Source organism: Staurois parvus, unplaced genomic scaffold (assembly GCF_062004578.1).
Source record: "Staurois parvus isolate SC_StPar_1 unplaced genomic scaffold, SC_StPar_1.0 ptg000096l, whole genome shotgun sequence".
NCBI classification, from domain to species: Eukaryota; Metazoa; Chordata; class Amphibia; order Anura; family Ranidae; genus Staurois; species Staurois parvus.
In genome coordinates, this window is record NW_028317892.1 from 14,988,169 (window position 1) to 15,004,662 (window position 16,494).

Genomic DNA, 16,494 nt, shown 5'->3' on the forward strand with positions numbered 1-16,494 from the left:
GGAACTTCTTTTTACCAAGGGGTTACCAGAGGGGTGAAAATGAGTTGATTTGAGCTTTAAACAGCCAATAAATTGGCTGGGAAACTGGCATTTTCCAAAACCGGAAGTGGCATTTAATGTCCTTTCTCTTTGACTTTTTAGGGTTTAAAGACCTGCTGCATCCATTTTTCACATTTTTAAGCCTGTTTAGACACCTTTTGGGCCACTCGGAGAATTTGGCAAAAATTTGAAAATTTCGAGGAGCACACCCCTCAAAACGGACCCCCCATTTTTATTGCATTTTTATACTCGTTGGAACTTCTTTTTTCCAAAGGGTTACCAGAGGGGTGAAAAATGAGTTGATTTGAGCTTTAAACAGCCAATAAATTGGCTGGGAAACTGGCATTTTCCAAAACCGGAAGTGGCATTTAATGTCCTTTCTCTTTGACTTTTTAGGGTTTAAAGACCTGCTTCATCCATTTTTCACATTTTTAAGCCTGTTTAGACACCTTTTGGGCCACTCGGAGAATTTGGCAAAAATTTGAAAATTTCGAGGAGCACACCCCCTCAAAACGGACCCCCCATTTTTATTGCATTTTTATACTCGTTGGAACTTCTTTTTACCAAGGGGTTACCAGAGGGGTGAAAATGAGTTGATTTGAGCTTTAAACAGCCAATAAATTGGCTGGGAAACTGGCATTTTCCAAAACCGGAAGTGGCATTTAATGTCCTTTCTCTTTGACTTTTTAGGGTTTAAAGACCTGCTGCATCCACTTTTCACATTTTTAAGCCTGTTTAGACACCTTTTGGGCCACTCGGAGAATTTGGCAAAAATTTGAAAATTTCGAGGAGCACACCCCTCAAAACGGACCCCCCATTTTTATTGCATTTTTATACTCGTTGGAACTTCTTTTTTCCAAGGGGTTACCAGAGGGGTGAAAATGAGTTGATTTGAGCTTTAAACAGCCAATAAATTGGCTGGGAAACTGGCATTTTCCAAAACCGGATGTGGCATTTAATGTCCTTTCTCTTTGACTTTTTAGGGTTTAAAGACCTGCTGCATCCATTTTTCACATTTTTAAGCCTTTTTAGACACCTTTTGGGCCACTCGGAGAATTTGGCAAAAATTTGAAAATTTCGAGGAGCACACCCCTCAAAACGGACCCCCCATTTTTATTGCATTTTTATACTCGTTGGAACTTCTTTTTACCAAGGGGTTACCAGAGGGGTGAAAATGAGTTGATTTGAGCTTTAAACAGCCAATAAATTGGCTGGGAAACTGGCATTTTCCAAAATCGGAAGTGGCATTTAATGTCCTTTCTCTTTGACTTTTTAGGGTTTAAAGACCTGCTGCATCCATTTTTCACATTTTTAAGCCTGTTTAGACACCTTTTGGGCCACTCGGAGAATTTGGCAAAAATTTGAAAATTTCGAGGAGCACACCCCTCAAAATGGACCCCCCATTTTTATTGCATTTTTATACTCGTTGGAACTTCTTTTTTCCAAAGGGTTACCAGAGGGGTGAAAATGTGTTGATTTGAGCTTTAAACAGCCAATAAATTGGCTGGGAAACTGGCATTTTCCAAAACCGGAAGTGGCATTTAATGTCCTTTCTCTTTGACTTTTTAGGGTTTAAAGACCTGCTTCATCCATTTTTCACATTTTTAAGCCTGTTTAGACACCTTTTGGGCCACTCGGAGAATTTGGCAAAAATTTGAAAATTTCGAGGAGCACACCCCCTCAAAACGGACCCCCCATTTTTATTGCATTTTTATACTCGTTGGAACTTCTTTTTACCAAGGGGTTACCAGAGGGGTGAAAATGAGTTGATTTGAGCTTTAAACAGCCAATAAATTGGCTGGGAAACTGGCATTTTCCAAAACCGGAAGTGGCATTTAATGTCCTTTCTCTTTGACTTTTTAGGGTTTAAAGACCTGCTTCATCCATTTTTCACATTTTTAAGCCTGTTTAGACACCTTTTGGGCCACTCGGAGAATTTGGCAAAAATTTGAAAATTTCAAGGAGCACACCCCCTGAAAACGGACCCCCCATTTTTATTGCATTTTTATACTCGTTGGAACTTCTTTTTACCAAGGGGTTACCAGAGGGGTGAAAATGAGTTGATTTGAGCTTTAAACAGCCAATAAATTGGCTGGGAAACTGGCATTTTCCAAAACCGGAAGTGGCATTTAATGTCCTTTCTCTTTGACTTTTTAGGGTTTAAAGACCTGCTGCATCCACTTTTCACATTTTTAAGCCTGTTTAGACACCTTTTGGGCCACTCGGAGAATTTGGCAAAAATTTGAAAATTTCGAGGAGCACACCCCTCAAAACGGACCCCCCATTTTTATTGCATTTTTATACTCGTTGGAACTTCTTTTTTCCAAGGGGTTACCAGAGGGGTGAAAATGAGTTGATTTGAGCTTTAAACAGCCAATAAATTGGCTGGGAAACTGGCATTTTCCAAAACCGGATGTGGCATTTAATGTCCTTTCTCTTTGACTTTTTAGGGTTTAAAGACCTGCTGCATCCATTTTTCACATTTTTAAGCCTTTTTAGACACCTTTTGGGCCACTCGGAGAATTTGGCAAAAATTTGAAAATTTCGAGGAGCACACCCCTCAAAACGGACCCCCCATTTTTATTGCATTTTTATACTCGTTGGAACTTCTTTTTACCAAGGGGTTACCAGAGGGGTGAAAATGAGTTGATTTGAGCTTTAAACAGCCAATAAATTGGCTGGGAAACTGGCATTTTCCAAAATCGGAAGTGGCATTTAATGTCCTTTCTCTTTGACTTTTTAGGGTTTAAAGACCTGCTGCATCCATTTTTCACATTTTTAAGCCTGTTTAGACACCTTTTGGGCCACTCGGAGAATTTGGCAAAAATTTGAAAATTTCGAGGAGCACACCCCTCAAAATGGACCCCCCATTTTTATTGCATTTTTATACTCGTTGGAACTTCTTTTTTCCAAAGGGTTACCAGAGGGGTGAAAATGTGTTGATTTGAGCTTTAAACAGCCAATAAATTGGCTGGGAAACTGGCATTTTCCAAAACCGGAAGTGGCATTTAATGTCCTTTCTCTTTGACTTTTTAGGGTTTAAAGACCTGCTTCATCCATTTTTCACATTTTTAAGCCTGTTTAGACACCTTTTGGGCCACTCGGAGAATTTGGCAAAAATTTGAAAATTTCGAGGAGCACACCCCCTCAAAACGGACCCCCCATTTTTATTGCATTTTTATACTCGTTGGAACTTCTTTTTACCAAGGGGTTACCAGAGGGGTGAAAATGAGTTGATTTGAGCTTTAAACAGCCAATAAATTGGCTGGGAAACTGGCATTTTCAAAAACCGGAAGTGGCATTTAATGTCCTTTCTCTTTGACTTTTTAGGGTTTAAAGACCTGCTTCATCCATTTTTCACATTTTTAAGCCTGTTTAGACACCTTTTGGGCCACTCGGAGAATTTGGCAAAAATTTGAAAATTTCAAGGAGCACACCCCCTGAAAACGGACCCCCCATTTTTATTGCATTTTTATACTCGTTGGAACTTCTTTTTACCAAGGGGTTACCAGAGGGGTGAAAATGAGTTGATTTGAGCTTTAAACAGCCAATAAATTGGCTGGGAAACTGGCATTTTCCAAAACCGGAAGTGGCATTTAATGTCCTTTCTCTTTGACTTTTTAGGGTTTAAAGACCTGCTGCATCCACTTTTCACATTTTTAAGCCTGTTTAGACACCTTTTGGGCCACTCGGAGAATTTGGCAAAAATTTGAAAATTTCGAGGAGCACACCCCTCAAAACGGACCCCCCATTTTTATTGCATTTTTATACTCGTTGGAACTTCTTTTTTCCAAGGGGTTACCAGAGGGGTGAAAATGAGTTGATTTGAGCTTTAAACAGCCAATAAATTGGCTGGGAAACTGGCATTTTCCAAAACCGGAATTGGCATTTAATGTCCTTTCTCTTTGACTTTTTAGGGTTTAAAGACCTGCTTCATCCATTTTTCACATTTTTAAGCCTGTTTAGACACCTTTTGGGCCACTCGGAGAATTTGGCAAAAATTTGAAAATTTAGAGGAGCACACCTTTCAAAACGGACCCCCCATTTTTATTGCATTTTTATACTCGTTGGAACTTCTTTTTACCAAGGGGTTACCAGAGGGGTGAAAAATGAGTTGATTTGAGCTTTAAACAGCCAAAAAAATTGGCTGGGAAACTGGCATTTTCCAAAACCGGAAGTGGCATTTAATGTCCTTTCTCCTTGACTTTTTAGGGTTTAAAGACCTGCTGCATCCATTTTTCACATTTTTAAGCCTGTTTAGACACCTTTTGGGCCACTCGGAGAATTTGGCAAAAATTTGAAAATTTCGAGGAGCACACCCCTCAAAACGGACCCCCCATTTTTATTGCATTTTTATACTCGTTGGAACTTCTTTTTTCCAAGGGGTTACCAGAGGGGTGAAAATGAGTTGATTTGAGCTTTAAACAGCCAATAAATTGGCTGGGAAACTGGCATTTTCCAAAACCGGAAGTGGCATTTAATGTCCTTTCTCTTTGACTTTTTAGGGTTTAAAGACCTGCTGCATCCATTTTTCACATTTTTAAGCCTGTTTAGACACCTTTTGGGCCACTCGGAGAATTTGGCAAAAATTTGAAAATTTCGAGGAGCACACCCCTCAAAACGGACCCCCCATTTTTATTGCATTTTTATACTCGTTGGAACTTCTTTTTTCCAAAGGGTTACCAGAGGGGTGAAAATGAGTTGATTTGAGCTTTAAACAGCCAATAAATTGGCTGGGAAACTGGCATTTTCCAAAACCGGAAGTGGCATTTAATGTCCTTTCTCTTTGACTTTTTAGGGTTTAAAGACCTGCTTCATCCATTTTTCACATTTTTAAGCCTGTTTAGACACCTTTTGGGCCACTCGGAGAATTTGGCAAAAATTTGAAAATTTCGAGGAGCACACCCCTCAAAACGGACCCCCCATTTTTATTGCATTTTTATACTCGTTGGAACTTCTTTTTACCAAGGGGTTACCAGAGGGGTGAAAAATGAGTTGATTTGAGCTTTAAACAGCCAATAAATTGGCTGGGAAACTGGCATTTTCCAAAACCGGAAGTGGCATTTAATGTCCTTTCTCTTTGACTTTTTAGGGTTTAAAGACCTGCTTCATCCATTTTTCACATTTTTAAGCCTGTTTAGACACCTTTTGGGCCACTCGGAGAATTTGGCAAAAATTTGAAAATTTCGAGGAGCACACCCCCTCAAAACGGACCCCCCATTTTTATTGCATTTTTATACTCGTTGGAACTTCTTTTTACCAAGGGGTTACCAGAGGGGTGAAAATGAGTTGATTTGAGCTTTAAACAGCCAATTGGCTGGGAAACTGGCATTTTCCAAAACCGGAAGTGGCATTTAATGTCCTTTCTCTTTGACTTTTTAGGGTTTAAAGACCTGCTGCATCCACTTTTCACATTTTTAAGCCTGTTTAGACACCTTTTGGGCCACTCGGAGAATTTGGCAAAAATTTGAAAATTTCGAGGAGCACACCCCTCAAAACGGACCCCCCATTTTTATTGCATTTTTATACTCGTTGGAACTTCTTTTTTCCAAGGGGTTACCAGAGGGGTGAAAATGAGTTGATTTGAGCTTTAAACAGCCAATAAATTGGCTGGGAAACTGGCATTTTCCAAAACCGGAATTGGCATTTAATGTCCTTTCTCCTTGACTTTTTAGGGTTTAAAGACCTGCTGCATCCATTTTTCACATTTTTAAGCCTGTTTAGACACCTTTTGGGCCACTCGGAGAATTTGGCAAAAATTTGAAAATTTCGAGGAGCACACCCCTCAAAACGGGCCCCCCATTTTTATTGCATTTTTATACTCGTTGGAACTTCTTTTTACCAAGGGGTTACCAGAGGGGTGAAAATGAGTTGATTTGAGCTTTAAACAGCCAATAAATTGGCTGGGAAACTGGCATTTTCCAAAACCGGAAGTGGCATTTAATGTCCTTTCTCTTTGACTTTTTAGGGTTTAAAGACCTGCTGCATCCATTTTTCACATTTTTAAGCCTGTTTAGACACCTTTTGGGCCACTCGGAGAATTTGGCAAAAATTTGAAAATTTCGAGGAGCACACCCCTCAAAACGGACCCCCCATTTTTATTGCATTTTTATACTCGTTGGAACTTCTTTTTTCCAAAGGGTTACCAGAGGGGTGAAAATGAGTTGATTTGAGCTTTAAACAGCCAATAAATTGGCTGGGAAACTGGCATTTTCCAAAACCGGAAGTGGCATTTAATGTCCTTTCTCTTTGACTTTTTAGGGTTTAAAGACCTGCTTCATCCATTTTTCACATTTTTAAGCCTGTTTAGACACCTTTTGGGCCACTCGGAGAATTTGGCAAAAATTTGAAAATTTCGAGGAGCACACCCCTCAAAACGGACCCCCCATTTTTATTGCATTTTTATACTCGTTGGAACTTCTTTTTACCAAGGGGTTACCAGAGGGGTGAAAAATGAGTTGATTTGAGCTTTAAACAGCCAATAAATTGGCTGGGAAACTGGCATTTTCCAAAACCGGAAGTGGCATTTAATGTCCTTTCTCTTTGACTTTTTAGGGTTTAAAGACCTGCTGCATCCATTTTTCACATTTTTAAGCCTGTTTAGACACCTTTTGGGCCACTCGGAGAATTTGGCAAAAATTTGAAAATTTCGAGGAGCACACCCCTCAAAACGGACCCCCCATTTTTATTGCATTTTTATACTCGTTGGAACTTCTTTTTTCCAAGGGGTTACCAGAGGGGTGAAAATGAGTTGATTTGAGCTTTAAACAGCCAATAAATTGGCTGGGAAACTGGCATTTTCCAAAACCGGAAGTGGCATTTAATGTCCTTTCTCTTTGACTTTTTAGGGTTTAAAGACCTGCTTCATCCATTTTTCACTTTTTTAAGCCTGTTTAGACACCTTTTGGGCCACTCGGAGAATTTGGCAAAAATTTGAAAATTTCGAGGAGCACACCCCCTGAAAACGGACCCCCCATTTTTATTGCATTTTTATACTCGTTGGAACTTCTTTTTACCAAGGGGTTACCAGAGGGGTGAAAATGAGTTGATTTGAGCTTTAAACAGCCAATAAATTGGCTGGGAAACTGGCATTTTCCAAAACCGGAAGTGGCATTTAATGTCCTTTCTCTTTGACTTTTTAGGGTTTAAAGACCTGCTGCATCCACTTTTCACATTTTTAAGCCTGTTTAGACACCTTTTGGGCCACTCGGAGAATTTGGCAAAAATTTGAAAATTTCGAGGAGCACACCCCTCAAAACGGACCCCCCATTTTTATTGCATTTTTATACTCGTTGGAACTTCTTTTTTTCAAGGGGTTACCAGAGGGGTGAAAATGAGTTGATTTGAGCTTTAAACAGCCAATAAATTGGCTGGGAAACTGGCATTTTCCAAAACCGGAAGTGGCATTTAATGTCCTTTCTCTTTGACTTTTTAGGGTTTAAAGACCTGCTTCATCCATTTTTCACATTTTTAAGCCTGTTTAGACACCTTTTGGGCCACTCGGAGAATTTGGCAAAAATTTGAAAATTTCGAGGAGCACACCCCTCAAAACGGACCCCCCATTTTTATTGCAATTTTATACTCGTTGGAACTTCTTTTTACCAAGGGGTTACCAGAGGGGTGAAAAATGAGTTGATTTGAGCTTTAAACAGCCAAAAAAATTGGCTGGGAAACTGGCATTTTCCAAAACCGGAAGTGGCATTTAATGTCCTTTCTCCTTGACTTTTTAGGGTTTAAAGACCTGCTGCATCCATTTTTCACATTTTTAAGCCTGTTTAGACACCTTTTGGGCCACTCGGAGAATTTGGCAAAAATTTTAAAATTTCGAGGAGCACACCCCTCAAAACGGACCCCCCATTTTTATTGCATTTTTATACTCGTTGGAACTACTTTTTTCCAAGGGGTTACCAGAGGGGTGAAAATGAGTTGATTTGAGCTTTAAACAGCCAATAAATTGGCTGTGAAACTGGCATTTTCCAAAACCGGAAGTGGCATTTAATGTCCTTTCTCTTTGACTTTTTAGGGTTTAAAGACCTGCTGCATCCATTTTTCACATTTTTAAGCCTGTTTAGACACCTTTTGGGCCACTCGGAGAATTTGGCAAAAATTTGAAAATTTCGAGGAGCACACCCCTCAAAACGGACCCCCCATTTTTATTGCATTTTTATACTCGTTGGAACTTCTTTTTTCCAAGGGGTTACCAGAGGGGTGAAAATGAGTTGATTTGAGCTTTAAACAGCCAATAAATTGGCTGGGAAACTGGCATTTTCCAAAACCGGAAGTGGCATTTAATGTCCTTTCTCTTTGACTTTTTAGGGTTTAAAGACCTGCTTCATCCATTTTTCACATTTTTAAGCCTGTTTAGACACCTTTTGGGCCACTCGGAGAATTTGGCAAAAATTTGAAAATTTCGAGGAGCACACCCCCTCAAAACGGACCCCCCATTTTTATTGCATTTTTATACTCGTTGGAACTTCTTTTTACCAAGGGGTTACCAGAGGGGTGAAAATGAGTTGATTTGAGCTTTAAACAGCCAATAAATTGGCTGGGAAACTGGCATTTTCCAAAACCGGAAGTGGCATTTAATGTCCTTTCTCTTTGACTTTTTAGGGTTTAAAGACCTGCTGCATCCACTTTTCACATTTTTAAGCCTGTTTAGACACCTTTTGGGCCACTCGGAGAATTTGGCAAAAATTTGAAAATTTCGAGGAGCACACCCCTCAAAACGGACCCCCCATTTTTATTGCATTTTTATACTCGTTGGAACTTCTTTTTTCCAAGGGGTTACCAGAGGGGTGAAAATGAGTTGATTTGAGCTTTAAACAGCCAATAAATTGGCTGGGAAACTGGCATTTTCCAAAACCGGAATTGGCATTTAATGTCCTTTCTCTTTGACTTTTTAGGGTTTAAAGACCTGCTTCATCCATTTTTCACATTTTTAAGCCTGTTTAGACACCTTTTGGGCCACTCGGAGAATTTGGCAAAAATTTGAAAATTTCGAGGAGCACACCCCTCAAAACGGACCCCCCATTTTTATTGCATTTTTATACTCATTGGAACTTCTTTTTACCAAGGGGTTACCAGAGGGGTGAAAAATGAGTTGATTTGAGCTTTAAACAGCCAATAAATTGGCTGGGAAACTGGCATTTTCCAAAACCGGAAGTGGCATTTAATGTCCTTTCTCCTTGACTTTTTAGGGTTTAAAGACCTGCTGCATCCATTTTTCACATTTTTAAGCCTGTTTAGACACCTTTTGGGCCACTCGGAGAATTTGGCAAAAATTTGAAAATTTCGAGGAGCACACCCCTCAAAACGGACCCCCCATTTTTATTGCATTTTTATACTCGTTGGAACTTCTTTTTTCCAAGGGGTTACCAGAGGGGTGAAAATGAGTTGATTTGAGCTTTAAACAGCCAATAAATTGGCTGGGAAACTGGCATTTTCCAAAACCGGAAGTGGCATTTAATGTCCTTTCTCTTTGACTTTTTAGGGTTTAAAGACCTGCTTCATCCATTTTTCACATTTTTAAGCCTGTTTAGACACCTTTTGGGCCACTCGGAGAATTTGGCAAAAATTTGAAAATTTCGAGGAGCACACCCCTCAAAACGGACCCCCCATTTTTATTGCATTTTTATACTCGTTGGAACTTCTTTTTTCCAAAGGGTTACCAGAGGGGTGAAAATGAGTTGATTTGAGCTTTAAACAGCCAATAAATTGGCTGGGAAACTGGCATTTTCCAAAACCGGAAGTGGCATTTAATGTCCTTTCTCTTTGACTTTTTAGGGTTTAAAGACCTGCTTCATCCATTTTTCACATTTTTAAGCCTGTTTAGACACCTTTTGGGCCACTCGGAGAATTTGGCAAAAATTTGAAAATTTCGAGGAGCACACCCCTCAAAACGGACCCCCCATTTTTATTGCATTTTTATACTCGTTGGAACTTCTTTTTACCAAGGGGTTACCAGAGGGGTGAAAATGAGTTGATTTGAGCTTTAAACAGCCAATAAATTGGCTGGGAAACTGGCATTTTCCAAAACCGGAAGTGGCATTTAATGTCCTTTCTCTTTGACTTTTTAGGGTTTAAAGACCTGCTGCATCCATTTTTCACATTTTTAAGCCTGTTTAGACACCTTTTGGGCCACTCGGAGAATTTGGCAAAAATTTGAAAATTTCGAGGAGCACACCCCTCAAAACGGACCCCCCATTTTTATTGCATTTTTATACTCGTTGGAACTTCTTTTTTCCAAAGGGTTACCAGAGGGGTGAAAAATGAGTTGATTTGAGCTTTAAACAGCCAATAAATTGGCTGGGAAACTGGCATTTTCCAAAACCGGAAGTGGCATTTAATGTCCTTTCTCTTTGACTTTTTAGGGTTTAAAGACCTGCTTCATCCATTTTTCACATTTTTAAGCCTGTTTAGACACCTTTTGGGCCACTCGGAGAATTTGGCAAAAATTTGAAAATTTCGAGGAGCACACCCCCTCAAAACGGACCCCCCATTTTTATTGCATTTTTATACTCGTTGGAACTTCTTTTTACCAAGGGGTTACCAGAGGGGTGAAAATGAGTTGATTTGAGCTTTAAACAGCCAATAAATTGGCTGGGAAACTGGCATTTTCCAAAACCGGAAGTGGCATTTAATGTCCTTTCTCTTTGACTTTTTAGGGTTTAAAGACCTGCTGCATCCACTTTTCACATTTTTAAGCCTGTTTAGACACCTTTTGGGCCACTCGGAGAATTTGGCAAAAATTTGAAAATTTCGAGGAGCACACCCCTCAAAACGGACCCCCCATTTTTATTGCATTTTTATACTCGTTGGAACTTCTTTTTTCCAAGGGGTTACCAGAGGGGTGAAAATGAGTTGATTTGAGCTTTAAACAGCCAATAAATTGGCTGGGAAACTGGCATTTTCCAAAACCGGATGTGGCATTTAATGTCCTTTCTCTTTGACTTTTTAGGGTTTAAAGACCTGCTGCATCCATTTTTCACATTTTTAAGCCTTTTTAGACACCTTTTGGGCCACTCGGAGAATTTGGCAAAAATTTGAAAATTTCGAGGAGCACACCCCTCAAAACGGACCCCCCATTTTTATTGCATTTTTATACTCGTTGGAACTTCTTTTTACCAAGGGGTTACCAGAGGGGTGAAAATGAGTTGATTTGAGCTTTAAACAGCCAATAAATTGGCTGGGAAACTGGCATTTTCCAAAATCGGAAGTGGCATTTAATGTCCTTTCTCTTTGACTTTTTAGGGTTTAAAGACCTGCTGCATCCATTTTTCACATTTTTAAGCCTGTTTAGACACCTTTTGGGCCACTCGGAGAATTTGGCAAAAATTTGAAAATTTCGAGGAGCACACCCCTCAAAATGGACCCCCCATTTTTATTGCATTTTTATACTCGTTGGAACTTCTTTTTTCCAAAGGGTTACCAGAGGGGTGAAAATGTGTTGATTTGAGCTTTAAACAGCCAATAAATTGGCTGGGAAACTGGCATTTTCCAAAACCGGAAGTGGCATTTAATGTCCTTTCTCTTTGACTTTTTAGGGTTTAAAGACCTGCTTCATCCATTTTTCACATTTTTAAGCCTGTTTAGACACCTTTTGGGCCACTCGGAGAATTTGGCAAAAATTTGAAAATTTCGAGGAGCACACCCCCTCAAAACGGACCCCCCATTTTTATTGCATTTTTATACTCGTTGGAACTTCTTTTTACCAAGGGGTTACCAGAGGGGTGAAAATGAGTTGATTTGAGCTTTAAACAGCCAATAAATTGGCTGGGAAACTGGCATTTTCCAAAACCGGAAGTGGCATTTAATGTCCTTTCTCTTTGACTTTTTAGGGTTTAAAGACCTGCTTCATCCATTTTTCACATTTTTAAGCCTGTTTAGACACCTTTTGGGCCACTCGGAGAATTTGGCAAAAATTTGAAAATTTCAAGGAGCACACCCCCTGAAAACGGACCCCCCATTTTTATTGCATTTTTATACTCGTTGGAACTTCTTTTTACCAAGGGGTTACCAGAGGGGTGAAAATGAGTTGATTTGAGCTTTAAACAGCCAATAAATTGGCTGGGAAACTGGCATTTTCCAAAACCGGAAGTGGCATTTAATGTCCTTTCTCTTTGACTTTTTAGGGTTTAAAGACCTGCTGCATCCACTTTTCACATTTTTAAGCCTGTTTAGACACCTTTTGGGCCACTCGGAGAATTTGGCAAAAATTTGAAAATTTCGAGGAGCACACCCCTCAAAACGGACCCCCCATTTTTATTGCATTTTTATACTCGTTGGAACTTCTTTTTTCCAAGGGGTTACCAGAGGGGTGAAAATGAGTTGATTTGAGCTTTAAACAGCCAATAAATTGGCTGGGAAACTGGCATTTTCCAAAACCGGATGTGGCATTTAATGTCCTTTCTCTTTGACTTTTTAGGGTTTAAAGACCTGCTGCATCCATTTTTCACATTTTTAAGCCTTTTTAGACACCTTTTGGGCCACTCGGAGAATTTGGCAAAAATTTGAAAATTTCGAGGAGCACACCCCTCAAAACGGACCCCCCATTTTTATTGCATTTTTATACTCGTTGGAACTTCTTTTTACCAAGGGGTTACCAGAGGGGTGAAAATGAGTTGATTTGAGCTTTAAACAGCCAATAAATTGGCTGGGAAACTGGCATTTTCCAAAATCGGAAGTGGCATTTAATGTCCTTTCTCTTTGACTTTTTAGGGTTTAAAGACCTGCTGCATCCATTTTTCACATTTTTAAGCCTGTTTAGACACCTTTTGGGCCACTCGGAGAATTTGGCAAAAATTTGAAAATTTCGAGGAGCACACCCCTCAAAATGGACCCCCCATTTTTATTGCATTTTTATACTCGTTGGAACTTCTTTTTTCCAAAGGGTTACCAGAGGGGTGAAAATGTGTTGATTTGAGCTTTAAACAGCCAATAAATTGGCTGGGAAACTGGCATTTTCCAAAACCGGAAGTGGCATTTAATGTCCTTTCTCTTTGACTTTTTAGGGTTTAAAGACCTGCTTCATCCATTTTTCACATTTTTAAGCCTGTTTAGACACCTTTTGGGCCACTCGGAGAATTTGGCAAAAATTTGAAAATTTCGAGGAGCACACCCCCTCAAAACGGACCCCCCATTTTTATTGCATTTTTATACTCGTTGGAACTTCTTTTTACCAAGGGGTTACCAGAGGGGTGAAAATGAGTTGATTTGAGCTTTAAACAGCCAATAAATTGGCTGGGAAACTGGCATTTTCAAAAACCGGAAGTGGCATTTAATGTCCTTTCTCTTTGACTTTTTAGGGTTTAAAGACCTGCTTCATCCATTTTTCACATTTTTAAGCCTGTTTAGACACCTTTTGGGCCACTCGGAGAATTTGGCAAAAATTTGAAAATTTCAAGGAGCACACCCCCTGAAAACGGACCCCCCATTTTTATTGCATTTTTATACTCGTTGGAACTTCTTTTTACCAAGGGGTTACCAGAGGGGTGAAAATGAGTTGATTTGAGCTTTAAACAGCCAATAAATTGGCTGGGAAACTGGCATTTTCCAAAACCGGAAGTGGCATTTAATGTCCTTTCTCTTTGACTTTTTAGGGTTTAAAGACCTGCTGCATCCACTTTTCACATTTTTAAGCCTGTTTAGACACCTTTTGGGCCACTCGGAGAATTTGGCAAAAATTTGAAAATTTCGAGGAGCACACCCCTCAAAACGGACCCCCCATTTTTATTGCATTTTTATACTCGTTGGAACTTCTTTTTTCCAAGGGGTTACCAGAGGGGTGAAAATGAGTTGATTTGAGCTTTAAACAGCCAATAAATTGGCTGGGAAACTGGCATTTTCCAAAACCGGAATTGGCATTTAATGTCCTTTCTCTTTGACTTTTTAGGGTTTAAAGACCTGCTTCATCCATTTTTCACATTTTTAAGCCTGTTTAGACACCTTTTGGGCCACTCGGAGAATTTGGCAAAAATTTGAAAATTTAGAGGAGCACACCTTTCAAAACGGACCCCCCATTTTTATTGCATTTTTATACTCGTTGGAACTTCTTTTTACCAAGGGGTTACCAGAGGGGTGAAAAATGAGTTGATTTGAGCTTTAAACAGCCAAAAAAATTGGCTGGGAAACTGGCATTTTCCAAAACCGGAAGTGGCATTTAATGTCCTTTCTCCTTGACTTTTTAGGGTTTAAAGACCTGCTGCATCCATTTTTCACATTTTTAAGCCTGTTTAGACACCTTTTGGGCCACTCGGAGAATTTGGCAAAAATTTGAAAATTTCGAGGAGCACACCCCTCAAAACGGACCCCCCATTTTTATTGCATTTTTATACTCGTTGGAACTTCTTTTTTCCAAGGGGTTACCAGAGGGGTGAAAATGAGTTGATTTGAGCTTTAAACAGCCAATAAATTGGCTGGGAAACTGGCATTTTCCAAAACCGGAAGTGGCATTTAATGTCCTTTCTCTTTGACTTTTTAGGGTTTAAAGACCTGCTGCATCCATTTTTCACATTTTTAAGCCTGTTTAGACACCTTTTGGGCCACTCGGAGAATTTGGCAAAAATTTGAAAATTTCGAGGAGCACACCCCTCAAAACGGACCCCCCATTTTTATTGCATTTTTATACTCGTTGGAACTTCTTTTTTCCAAAGGGTTACCAGAGGGGTGAAAATGAGTTGATTTGAGCTTTAAACAGCCAATAAATTGGCTGGGAAACTGGCATTTTCCAAAACCGGAAGTGGCATTTAATGTCCTTTCTCTTTGACTTTTTAGGGTTTAAAGACCTGCTTCATCCATTTTTCACATTTTTAAGCCTGTTTAGACACCTTTTGGGCCACTCGGAGAATTTGGCAAAAATTTGAAAATTTCGAGGAGCACACCCCTCAAAACGGACCCCCCATTTTTATTGCATTTTTATACTCGTTGGAACTTCTTTTTACCAAGGCGTTACCAGAGGGGTGAAAAATGAGTTGATTTGAGCTTTAAACAGCCAATAAATTGGCTGGGAAACTGGCATTTTCCAAAACCGGAAGTGGCATTTAATGTCCTTTCTCCTTGACTTTTTAGGGTTTAAAGACCTGCTGCATCCATTTTTCACATTTTTAAGCCTGTTTAGACACCTTTTGGGCCACTCGGAGAATTTGGCAAAAATTTGAAAATTTCGAGGAGCACACCCCTCAAAACGGACCCCCCATTTTTATTGCATTTTTATACTCGTTGGAACTTCTTTTTTCCAAGGGGTTACCAGAGGGGTGAAAATGAGTTGATTTGAGCTTTAAACAGCCAATAAATTGGCTGGGAAACTGGCATTTTCCAAAACCGGAAGTGGCATTTAATGTCCTTTCTCTTTGACTTTTTAGGGTTTAAAGACCTGCTTCATCCATTTTTCACATTTTTAAGCCTGTTTAGACACCTTTTGGGCCACTCGGAGAATTTTGCAAAAATTTGAAAATTTCGAGGAGCACACCCCCTCAAAACGGACCCCCCATTTTTATTGCATTTTTATACTCGTTGGAACTTCTTTTTACCAAGGGGTTACCAGAGGGGTGAAAATGAGTTGATTTGAGCTTTAAACAGCCAATAAATTGGCTGGGAAACTGGCATTTTCCAAAACCGGAAGTGGCATTTAATGTCCTTTCTCTTTGACTTTTTAGGGTTTAAAGACCTGCTGCATCCACTTTTCACATTTTTAAGCCTGTTTAGACACCTTTTGGGCCACTCGGAGAATTTGGCAAAAATTTGAAAATTTCGAGGAGCACACCCCTCAAAACGGACCCCCCATTTTTATTGCATTTTTATACTCGTTGGAACTTCTTTTTTCCAAGGGGTTACCAGAGGGGTGAAAATGAGTTGATTTGAGCTTTAAACAGCCAATAAATTGGCTGGGAAACTGGCATTTTCCAAAACCGGAAGTGGCATTTAATGTCCTTTCTCTTTGACTTTTTAGGGTTTAAAGACCTGCTTCATCCATTTTTCACATTTTTAAGCCTGTTTAGACACCTTTTGGGCCACTCGGAGAATTTGGCAAAAATTTGAAAATTTCGAGGAGCACACCCCTCAAAACGGACCCCCCATTTTTATTGCATTTTTATACTCGTTGGAACTTCTTTTTACCAAGGGGTTACCAGAGGGGTGAAAAATGAGTTGATTTGAGCTTTAAACAGCCAATCAATTGGCTGGGAAACTGGCATTTTCCAAAACCGGAAGTGGCATTTAATGTCCTTTCTCTTTGACTTTTTAGGGTTTAAAGACCTGCTGCATTCATTTTTCACATTTTTAAGCCTTTTTAGACACCTTTTGGGCCACTCGGAGAATTTGGCAAAAATTTGAAAATTTCGAGGAGCACACCCCTCAAAACGGACCCCCCATTTTTATTGCATTTTTATACTCGTTGGAACTTCTTTTTTCAAAGGGGTTACCAGAGGGGTGAAAATGAGTTGATTTGAGCTTTAAACA